The sequence below is a fragment of the Apis cerana genome, linkage group LG9 (genome assembly GCF_029169275.1).
Source record: "Apis cerana isolate GH-2021 linkage group LG9, AcerK_1.0, whole genome shotgun sequence".
Lineage (NCBI taxonomy): Eukaryota > Metazoa > Arthropoda > Insecta > Hymenoptera > Apidae > Apis > Apis cerana.
Genome location: NC_083860.1, coordinates 3,327,599 through 3,340,122, shown reverse-complemented (window position 1 = coordinate 3,340,122; position 12,524 = coordinate 3,327,599). Strand labels below are relative to the sequence as shown.

General features: G+C 33.6%; 1 protein-coding gene and 1 non-coding gene across 5 annotated transcripts in view; one reads left to right on the top strand and one right to left on the bottom strand.

Annotated features, from left to right (window-relative positions):
* Positions 1–12,524, top strand: part of LOC108003939 (autophagy-related protein 16-1) — a 490,268-nt gene that overhangs the window by 472,000 nt on the left and 5,744 nt on the right. The window lies entirely within an intron of this gene.
* On the bottom strand, positions 292–364 carry Trnar-ccu (transfer RNA arginine (anticodon CCU)). Its single transcript has one exon. It is a non-coding gene; the product is annotated as a tRNA-Arg (tRNA).

The following is a 12,524-nucleotide window of genomic DNA, read 5'->3' as shown; positions in this document are numbered from 1 at the left end:
CATCCTTGTGGCAGATTAGTTATAAATTTTCACTCGTACAGATTTTCAAATTAAATTGTACGACGAGGAAGGAAAAGTGTTATATTAATTATTGGAAGCAATGCGAGAGAAAAATACACAGAACCGAATGAAATTGAAGATTAAATGCAAGGAATAAAGTAAAGTTAAAGTCTTTGTTTTAGATAAATTGTAATTTGAAGCGATTATCTCATTCTGAGTAATTATTTACTTTAGAAGTATCATGGAAATTTCACATTTTATGCTCAAACTTCAAAAATTATAATTCGTGATTACCTCTGGTGGGACTCGAACCCACAATCCCCGGTTTAGGAGACCGATGCCTTATCCATTAGGCCACAGAGGCTGTTGCCAATTATTATTCGAATTATTTAAACGCTGCTGACAATATCGATATGAGTAAAATTTGAAATTATTCATGAAAATATTGGAAAAATATTTTTAACGAATGATTCTCGGATAGATTTCTGCCTTTGTGCAAACGTGTATTGTATCATCAAACACAAAAGTATGAAAATCGTTTTAACACTCTCTCTTATTCTATCTTATTCAATGCTGAGGTCCTTTTAATAAAGTGTGTTGCTGATAACGCTAAAACTGACAGTAGCGAAATGGTCAACGATTTACGGCGATGTTTTACGACTTTGTCGAGTAGATATTTACAGATGTCGTAAATCGTAAAACAACAATAATTATTTGATGTATTCGTAAATTTCTTGGATCGATTATTATTACATTGTCCAATGAAATACAGCAGTGAATCGCCATTAATGCTCAAACTGTGTACTTATATGTATATACAATTCTTTTCCGTCGATTATATGCAATCATTTTATCCTATTGTCCAATAAATTTATAATTTTCCCAAAAATTAGAGAATTCAAAATATTCGAGAAAGATATTTCTCGTTTTTTTGTGATAATTAAATTAAAAAGTGGACGTTTTAAAAAGCGTTTTTGAGCGAATTTGAGCAAAGTGCAAACAGAAACATTCTTGATATCACTTAAAACGTGTTCAAACTTTTAAAGCTTTTCCATTTATTTCAAGTGATTGTTAGAATAGTTTGTGGAGAACTGTACTATCGGTCAATTCGCAACATGTTGGATTGTTTGATTTTTAAATTAAGCAAACGTTTTAGATTTTCATAAAAAAAATGTTGAGATGTCGGAAATACTCATGGTTATCAAGTTTTCGTTTCATAGTTTTCAATCCAAACGAAAAAAAAAAGGGAAAAAGTTTGAATCAGTAGCTGAAAACTTCAAACATGAAGTCAACATTCAATTTTTTTCCGTTTTTAATTAAACCGTTTATTAAGAAAATGACATTATCCTTTTTACGTTCAAATATTTAAAAGTTTCCATTTGATTCAGAGATAATATTAAAAAAGAAAAAAACCAACAATATTTTATCAAAGTTCTCTCTTACTTCAAATCAAGAGACAAAATTACTCATTGTTTTTTAAATTTCTTCAACTTACCATTAAATAACTACGCAATACTATCTTTAATTAAACACATAAATCCTCAATTTTCCTACTTCTTTCCAAAAATGGACTCAACTCGGTTGCCGCTTTCCCAATAATCCAATCTCCAATAAGACAATCACACCAATCCATTTCACAACACGTCTTATCCGCTCCAACCCTTCGCATACCTTATCCCTCGTCTCTATCGACAGTAACAGTAAGAAATCAATATCACCAAGGAATTAAACGCAACCGTTAGTCGGTACCGACGTAATGAAAATTCACCTTCCTCCTCCTCGAGGAGGAAAGACAAACGGTGAACACGTCAGGATGGAGAAAAAGAGATTACACACATATGTACAAATACAAACCATTTCGATGAGTATCAAACGGATTTCATTGTCGCCCCAATGTAACGAAGCATCGTGCCAGATCAATTGCCTCCCCCCTTCTCGGCTAACACTCGATTTCGTTTTCTGGGCCAATGATCGGATCCGAGCCACCGATATTATGTCATTTATCTTCGTCGTATCTTCGAAAGGCCGGCAAGACGGCGAGCTCTTTATCTGTTTTTCCCATTTCCCTGCCCTCCTCTCTCTCTCTCTCTCTCTCTCTCTTCGTGAACAGGGCAGTCGGCAGCTGGTACGGATATACACGTCAGCCCCGACCCTTCCACCCTCGCTGCCTCATATTTCCATCCCCCTCTCAACCATTCTTCCCTTTCCTTTTGCTCGTTATATTTTCCCTATTGATGATCAACCCTCGATATAAACCTCCAGTTAGTCCGGTTAGACTATCTATTTTTTAGCGGTTGCTGGCTTACTCGAATCTCTTTTTCCTCTTTTTCCTTTAACGAGGTAATCGAACAATTGGATGGTACGTTTGATTTTTAATACCGCGTGTATAAACGGATTAATTAAGATTAATTTTTATCTTCTCTCTTTTATTTAAAAATACTCGTTGTAAAAGTATAATTAATCGATGAAATGCGTCAATATGGCTCTCAGTTATAAAATAACTTGTAACGAATAATAGTTAAGCTTAATCGTAATTAATCCTAGTTTTGGAACAAAGAAAAGGTGATCTTTCTATGATCGAGCTGTTATTATATTCACGATTGTTGCACTTCAAATCAATTAGAAAGATGTTCAAGAAGTACTGAGCTCTTTTCTTCCGGTGGATAACAGTTGTCTCTGTTTGCCATACACGGAATTTCTTCCGAGGAAACTGTATTAATATTTAATGAATACCGTGAATTCGTATCATAGATACTCGTATCTGCCTCTTATCTTTCGCGCAGACACTTAGAACTGCTATAAATCGATAAAAGTTACGCGGCTACTTCACCCGAAGTAACGCCAACGGGCCTTTCTCTCTTCCCCCCCTCTTGTTTCGCTTTATAATTTACCATAATTTCGGTGTTTTCGAAATAAAAAGTTGCTAAAAGGCTACTGTTACATGGTTATCTCTATCACGGGCGATGAGGCTAATTTCTATGATATTCGATTCTACAATATCCTCATATTATATTCCTATCAGATTAGCATAAATCTCCCCTTTCGATCCACATCGTTACACGTAATAATCAAGTAGGAAGTTTTATTAACCGTCAGATCTTCGCTTCCTGTTAACCCTACCTGAAATCTTATGATTGAATTCGTTTCGTCTCTCGTGCTTAAGGAGATCCAATAACTATAATATTCAAGGAAGTCCTTGTCGTCGTTTACTTCGTATCTGTAATTATCCTGTGAAATTTAACGTAATGGGAGTAAAATGTATTCAAAATTGAAATAAAATGTAATTTTACGCACGAAACCGTGTAATCATAATCAATCGTGTATAGAATTTTATCTGAGTGATGAATTTTTTTCTTTTTTTTTACAGAGGGTAATTACGTTTCTACAAAATTTTTTTAATTCGTCTTCGTTTTAAATCTCGTGATTTCAATTTCGCACAATTTTTCACGAGAATAAAGTTTCTCCATTATTCGAATTTTATTTGGATTTTTTTTTGTTTTTTTTTAACCATTTCTTAACAAACTGCACCATTCACAACTCAATCCGGGATTTTTCCTCCGTTTCGCGTGCAAAAAAAGAGAAACAGAAAGGGAAGAGAAAAAGAAACAGGTTGCTAAACAGAAGCCGAAACGTTGGCGTATCGCATGTTAAGGAATTAAAAAGAACACGAGGTAACCGAAAAGTTTCGCTAGTGGATGGTAAACTAACGTGGAAATAATGGAGCAACGTGGATGTATGCACCGCATCGATCTCGCACAAGTATTCAACGTTGCACCATCTACGCTATTCATGCACCTCCAACAACTTTAAGGCGAATTTACACGCGCATCCGGTTGATTTTCATCCTCAGCGAAGGACGTGAAGATTATTTTCATCCAAGTTAATCGAACGAGTGTAGAATCAATTTCTACTTCTACTGAAATTAAAACAAACGTCCATAAGAAAACATAGAAAACCGCGTAAAGACGTAGCTTTGATTAAATATTATATAAATAGAAACGATTCTGACGTTTCGAATCAATTCAAGTATAAATATTTTCATATTCGTTGGATGAACCATTATCAAAAAGTGTAAATTCGCCTTTGCGTCGCCTGTGAAGCGAAACGGTTATATTCCAAGGCGCGCGAAACTTTAAAGGGGCGTGGAATTTTGCCGTCCGTTACTAAAATTGGAAAATATTCAATATAGAGGGGAGATCGGTCGGCTAGGCGTGAACTCGAATCAAATATGGAAGCATAAGCGCCGGGTTAAGTAAAGGAGTTTGCGTTATGGAGGGGATTCATTGTCACGATCGTTCCGTTTGATCGTTTATGTACGTAATATGTTTACCTCGCCTTGTGCTTTCGGATTTTGGCCTCTCTGCAGCTTAAATACACACACAAATACGTGCCCGGCGTAAGGAACTGTATGTACTCACAATTACACGGTTATGTTTGAATGGAAATTCGGCCTCCGTTTCGAATTATGCATGAGAATTATAGAGATATTTGCGGATGATAATTATTCGCTTAAACTTTGCCTTCGCGAAGAATGTAGCGCTCGTATCTTCACGAAAGACATAAAAATTACATATTACCTTCATCCTGATTTTATACAAACAACTTTCGTCCGAATAATTATTAAAAATTTAATCAGTTTCTGGAAACTATTCTCACAATTCTATTAATAAGAGAACGATATAATATATACCCGTGTCATAGCGACAAAAAGAGTTACAAAGATATACGTGGATTCAGCTTCCGAACGCTCGTTTCCAATTCATCCCGCGTTACAACGCTCATACATAACAATAAAATCTGTCCCGAGCCATTTCCTTTCAAAGGTATTATACCGCTGATTATCAACAATACATATATATATATATACACACGTGCATGCGTATACCAACGAGGAACATGCTGCACACGTGTACCGGATTCTAAGAATTCGCCATCTCTCGAAATATAAATCTATACCTATCTCTAATAATAACCAACCTTCCCCTTTCACTAAAGAAACTTATTATTAAAAGCTGGCTGCGTGCAACCGTGTGTCGCGTTGTGTCGAGGAGGCGACGTTTCTTCTTTGCGGTTTCGCGTCATTTGGCCGTGAGAACGACGCCGATCTAATCATCGTGCGTATTGTCGTTCCACCGGCCGAGGCACGTATACGTCAATGAGCGCGCCATTAGGCGCCACTGTTCGTGGCCGAGCGAGCATTCAGATACGCGTCGCTCGCGGCCAACGTGGATTGATGGCAGTGATACGCACGATTGTCCCGATAACAGGCGGAATTCCTCGCGGAATTGTCGCCCGCTAGACTACTCCTACGCTGTCTATGAATCCTCCTTCTTCTTTCGTGCGTGTTGAACAGGGAGGGAGGGGTAATCGGCCGTAGCGACTTATGGGGCTGTGTGTTCGCGAGGATGTTCGTTTGTTCGATTCAATGCTGCGTTGGATCCACTCGATTTCCTTAGCCGTATTTCATTCAGCGTTGGATGTAAGGGAAGATGAGAATAATACGGCTATTTTAATACGATTGTAGGAAGAGATATTCCTCGAGACGAGTGTTGCGCGTTGATGTTGATATTTTCAGGAATATATATATAGAGTGAATTTAAATTTCTTCTTTTTCTTCCTTTCTTTCACGGTGGATAGTTAAATTTTGGTATTATTAGTTGTATTACTGGATTGTGTGGAAGATGGTTTTATATGTAATTGAAAATGATTAAAAATCTGGTTTTCAGAGGTAAGGTTCATTTAATTTCTTGTTTAAATCTCATTCATATAAAATTTTGTTTTAAAGATACTGGAATATGGGAAAGCGTATATTTAAAGTTCCTAACATTGATGCAATAATAGTAGAATTAATAGAAACACGTTTGAAATTAATGCTTTTCTTATTGTCTGAAATTAACATTCGAATGTAGTTCATTTAGATTAGATCTATATAAAAAATATGAGTAAGAATTACGAAATTGACTTTTATCTTACAAAAATATTCAAATGTATTCATAAATTGAATCTTATTTTGTTTAATCTGACACTAATCTGAAAGATTAATTTTAATTATCTATTTATATATATATATATATATATTATTAATGATAAAATGTATCTCAAAAGAAAAAGAAAACACGATTTCTTCCATGAAAATTTGGAATACATTCCATGTCAACATGTTCCCATGTAATGAACGATTACGTTTTACGGTTAGTTGCGTTAAAGATTCTCATTTTGCTCGTACTGTAAATTTATCGCCTTGAGGCATCGCCTACGTCGACTGTGTCAACAGGTGGTGCTCATCATTTTGCACTGACATATTACAAAGGAGCTGCTAAGTATGATAAAAGACGCATTGCCAAAGAGTAAATTGACCAGCTCCCGCCTGTTATTTATAAAACAATGTTTCGACGATCTTTCCACGTAATAAATCGTATTTTTCGTTCTATCGTTTTAATAACACGTCTCGACCGCCTCCTGTAAATCAACAAACTTAACAATTATCGATCCCATATGAATTTCACGATAATAATTCTTTTCTGTGATTAAAATTTATTACTGGTAAATGTTGCGTGCTTTGGATTATTGATTATCGAAATTCGTCACGCAGATAGAAATTTCAAGCACGTTATATTGTGTTTTGTTATTTTAGCAACGAAATATTTGACAGAAGGATTACGCAAAGATCTACGCATTACCAGGTATTACATTTTAATTACAATTGGAATAAAAAGAATATGGAACCAACAAGTAGAAAAAATATTTTAGAATCACGTATTACTATGATATTTAATAAATCTCTCTTGATCTATATCGAATTTAAATCTTCGTATTCACGAAACAGTTGGTGTTATTCCTCGCAATTGCGTTAATTATTCTCTCGGATGAACGAAAACGCACTTACGTTAAAAAATAGACGTTGATGCTTCCGATGCTTTTCTTTCCTCAAGCGATATCCTATTTCTTGCAGTTCTGCGCTCCGCATAATCCATCGCCCCAAGGTGAAATCTGAAATCCTGGGTGGTTCTCCTCGCGGATACGTTTCACTTTGCATTTCCCTTCCTCGTTCCCTTCTAATTGTTTGCTAGTGGTTTTCGTAGTACGCCATTGTCCGTTGACCTTTACATGATAATCTATGGTATAATCTCTTTGGAGATGTTTCGCGAGAAAGAAAATTAGAATTTTCTCTTCAAGCGGTATTTTTAGTCCCGTATTTAGCTTGTATTTGTTTCTAATATCTGATAAGAGGATCTGAAAAAAAATCTTTACAAATCAACTTGTCCCGTGATTCTAAAAAAAAGAATCCTAAAAAGTTAATCAAACTCCCCTTCTCCATACTTCATTTATCCCAACGCGATCCAGTTTCTCGCTAGAAAACACTGGCAATTATAGAATAACACTCGGTCCAGTTAAAACGAAGCGATTGGATAATTGTCACGATATTACTTCCCCGTTTCCTTCCATTCGGTTAGTCCAACCCCCCTTTTCCCATTTCGCCCCACCATTTTCTCTCGGTTAAATCGCGCTCGCCGCACGAAGTGGCGCGAGGAGGGGAGGGCGACCGAGCCGAAATGCAGCGCAATGAAAGGAAAAGAGAAACAAAGGGAGGGTGGACGTGGAGGGCGAGGTAACGGTTGGAAATGTCGTTCGAGAAAGCTTATTTCCACGCTCCTTCGGCAAAAATGGATAGGTCCCTTTTATCACGCTCGCAATACACACCACATAGGTGGCTACCTACTCGCAAAGGTATCCCGGAGCCCGAGACACTTGGAGAAATATAGCTGTCGCGGTTGGTAGCACTGGCTGCGGGCGGCGACGGCCATCGTTGTGCACGACGGGCGGTCGTCGCGACGCACGAGCAACACTTTTTCTCCTTTTCTAACCTGTAGTTGTTGTTTCATCCTATAAGAGGCTGCCTTTTTGTCAGCAACGCAAAATTTACGTACCCGTGTAGGCACGTCGATCCAGATCACGACCTGGGTGTGCACAACCGGTTCTATATTTTCTTTTTTAAAAAAATATGATTTATCGTTTTCGATTCTTCTTGCTATCAACGATGTTTTCATATTTTTATTAGGGATTATATTTTCTAATTGGAAAGGAAAATGAACAGATTTGAAAGATTGCGATGAAAGAAAATATATGAAATACGTAAAATCAGAAAAATGGATGTCTCTAGTATTTTTTCTGTGAATCTTGTTTAAAGAATAATTGCAATTGCAGACTCAATATAATATATGGCATTTATATATGTAAAATTATATAGGTGAATTACAACAATTGAATTTAATAAATCGCAAGTTTGTTAGATTATTAATTTTGATTAATAACTTGTTCTTTTAATTACATTTTCTATTTTATTAGTTAAGAAATTATAAAATTTTAATTAGTATATTGTATTAGTATTATATTGTATTGTATTAGTATATTGTATATTTTGAAAATGATTCTTCTATCTAAATTTTTAAACCAGAATAGCTATTCGAAAAAATGAAGTGATTTTTAAAAAATAATAAAATATTTTAAGATCTATCTAATTTTAAACAGGTTTTTCTTACGCAAGAAATTTAACTTGGCTCTGTAAATATAAAAGTCTGGAAAACGTGGTGCCAAGCTTAAGCCAGTGATCCAACAGAGATATCGGTTACTTAAAAACTCCTCAACATGTTTTCTAATATGTGATAACCTTCCATCGTGTTGAATTAAATACCTCCAAACTTCAACATCTACTATAATAAATTCAACAAGTTTTCTTAAAAAAGTTAAATTGGTTATCGACGTGACATATTTTTTTGTACAATGAATTAATTCGTGATTGTTGAAAGATATTGAAATTGAAAAGCATTTAATTTTTCAGCTTTATTAATTAAATAATGTTTAATTCTTTAGTATAATATTGAAATTTTATAACCTAAAAAATTATTCACGTTTTTCAAATATAATATAATATTCTTTTAAAAGTGATCGTTTAAACGATATAATAAATAACAATAAATAAAATTCCGAGTAAAGAAATTTATTTCCAATAATTTTCGTATTAATTTTATTCTTTTCCTTTTATTATTTACGATACAAATATTGAAAATAGCAAACGGTATTAAATCGACTGACAACGTACATAAAAATCATATATATTACAAATTAATATTGATTTATTTAAAATGAAAAACGGAGAGAAGAAAAATATTCTTAATTTTTGTTTCTATTTCTATGCTCGATAATTTTTACTCGAAATTCTATTTATAATTATTTATTTACAATTTCCTTATTGAATACATTTTAATAATTCATAATATTCGATATTATTTAATGAAAAATATATTTGAAATCGTGTTTGAAATTGATAAATATTCTTTACTCTTTTTTCAAGCAAGCTGTTATTTATGCATAAATAAAATATATAAAAGTATATGCAAAAAAGGAATGGTGTGGATGTCGTCAAAAAATAACGTACCGAAATGTTTTTCTGTTGGTCAGTTTTTCTACGTTGCAACATCAATCCATCATATCGCAAGTGACCTGGTTTAGTATGCAGAATGTTGTCAGCAACTGAACTCGAAATTTTTACTTTGACTTTGTGAGTTTTTAACAGCTTAATCATAAGTTCAGGATAAAAAAAAAAAAGATATAAACGTGAAAGTATTTGGAAAGAAAATTACAAAGAATTCTTTTATTTTAATATAATTAAGACATTAAAATAAATGTTCATTGCACAATTTTATTTAATTCGTTAACGAATTAAACACAGCGAGAGGAAATCGTAAATATTTCAAAAGTAATTTATGTTCCTACAAAATGAAAAGTCATCTTGAATTTTTTAAATCAAAATACAAGGCATTCCTATATTCGTGATGCAATTAAGAAAAGAATAATTTTATTTATTATAAAAGAATAAATCGAAAATGTAGGATGAAATTTTGTTTTATAAATATCGAGTTTGGTTTTTTGAAGATTTTAGTAATAATATATTCAATTCCACATTTAATATTTAATATTCTTACACGTAGAACATTTTTGTTATTCGATTATTCATTCATATCTACTCAAGAATTAATCAAATTTATATAAATAATTTTTAAATTTTAAATTTCTTTATACTTCAAAACGAGACCTTAAATTAAAAAATATCGTTACATCTTGTGCATCTCTGATTTGCTTTTTAAAATTCCCTCTACTATAATCATATTACATTAAAAAAAAAAAAAAAAAAATAGAAAAAAAAAATTCAACCCAGCAAATTCATTCTTTAATAAAAATTTATAAGTAAAATAGCTTTTATGAACGACGAAAAAATGAAAGAACTCAAAATTTCTGTATTTGTCGAACAAATGATAATTGAAACCCCACTTATTCCAGTCTACATTCTACATCATAAAGAGCAGAAGTTTCTTCCTCCTGATATCGAGGTCAAAAAATAATGTGCTTCACAATATTGTAAAAAAAATTTAATTATCAAAAAATATAGCAAATTTACACGTTCATACAAGTAATGTATTCGAACGTATATAAACAAATATTCCATAAATTTCCAAATCGGAATGTAAATTTTTTTTAATCTACAATCACGAATCAAATTTGACACTCTTTAACGCGTCATTTCCACTTGATCTTTACAGTATAAAATACACAACATTTTATGCGTTCCTCGACGCGTGATTCCCCGCCAAAGTTTTACTCGAGACGCAAAAGGTATGTCATTTTCACCACGTTTGTCCTCGCATAGAAACACCCTTTTACGATTCCACGGAGCCCCGTGAATCACCCTTGGGAATTCAGGTTTTATAGACCTTTTGCTGCATGGGCGAAGCCGCTCCGGCCAGAAAATTACGCGCCACCGTGTATTTCCACATTCAAATGAAATCTTTAGCGGTTTGCGCCATCCCAGATTTCCACGTTCCAAGGTGGCGCGTTAAACAATTGTGGCCGCTTTTAACAATTTCGAAAGCTTTTTATTTTTAAGAATAAAAATTTTCTTAACCTAAAAGATAGGAAAGAAGAATATGTATAGAGATAATAACATCTTTATAGAGGATTTATCTAGATGTGAAAGTTTATTCTTTTTCCGAGAAATGGATATATCTTTTGATATATCCTTTTTTTCTCTTTACGATATGATAGAAATTTTTTTCGGCGGATATATAAAATTGCAAGTGTGTAATAAGAAAGACACGCTTTTGACGTGATAAATGATCCACGTTGTATTCTGAGATGTGAGATTATATATAGAATTGTTTGGTTTAGATAAGATTGGCGAAAATTTTGAAAAAAAAAAAAAGAAATATAAATTTTTTAAACGGATTTTTAAATAGGTTAATCCTATTTTATTTTCCTCCAATAAATGTATGTAATATGTAATCTAAAAAAAAAATTTATATTTCAACGTTATAAGAACAATGTTAATATTGATTTTATCACCCATAATAAAGTATTAAAAATGGGTTACAACAAGGATTAAAAAATACATGGCATTAAAAAAAATCTACATAATTACATTTAAAAGTTTAAATATAAAGTTATCTTGCATATAAATATTCCAATTTTTACACGAATATTAAATCTGAATACGAATTTACTCTAAAATTAAACTTGCATATACACTTGAATACATAAAAGAAATTAGACGAGTATTCAATTTCTGTTTGAACAATTATTATTATATATATATCTCTGATTACTACCAACGTAAAATAAAAAAAACAATATAGAGAATAATAATTATAATTTAACCCTAATTCCAAAGATCGATTATTCATATCTAGTTCAAACAATTAAAAATAATCATTTAATCTCCCTCATTATTCTATTACACGTTATTCGTTTAATCCATCCGATAATTATTACCATCTAAACCAGTTCATTTTTGCGTTTTACAAATAAAATCCTATATTGGATCTTGTGAAAATCCCCTCTCCCAATCCCTTTTCCATTTTTCTCCGTCATTCGCAACAAGACAGAGCGGTAGAGGAACAATGATATTCAGTCATCCTAATTAAGACCGTGTCCTTCATCGCATTATGTCGATTCACAGTTGTCGGATGGAAACGGAGTTTCCACGACAATCCCCCGCCACGTATTTACCGCGCAAAAAACAATAGGAACTGGAAAACAGTGGAAAACGGGTATGACCGGCCAACTCGAATCAACTGCGTCCGACGACATATTCGCGTGCTTTCTCGCGGGTTCACGGACAAAATGGCGAAATGCGAGGTGGTGGGTTTGCTTGCAGATGCATGGGAAAGCTCTCGTGGTCTTTTGCAACAGTTACTCGATTAATTCGAACGACCATTACGATTCGAAAATACGTCCTCTCCATAATTGATCTCGAATTACAATAACTTGAGGGGGAGGGGATCATTTAGCGCCTTTCAGAAGTAATGAAAGCTTGAGATTCTTTTGCTTTTGCTCTTGCATTGTCGATCTTGCTTTTCTCTGTTTTTTTTTTCCTTCTTTGTCGTGTCGAAACTTTCAGTAGGATTTAACGAGGCTTGTTACGATATTATTACGTAGCATTATGCGACGCTGCATTGCCTCTGCTCCATTGT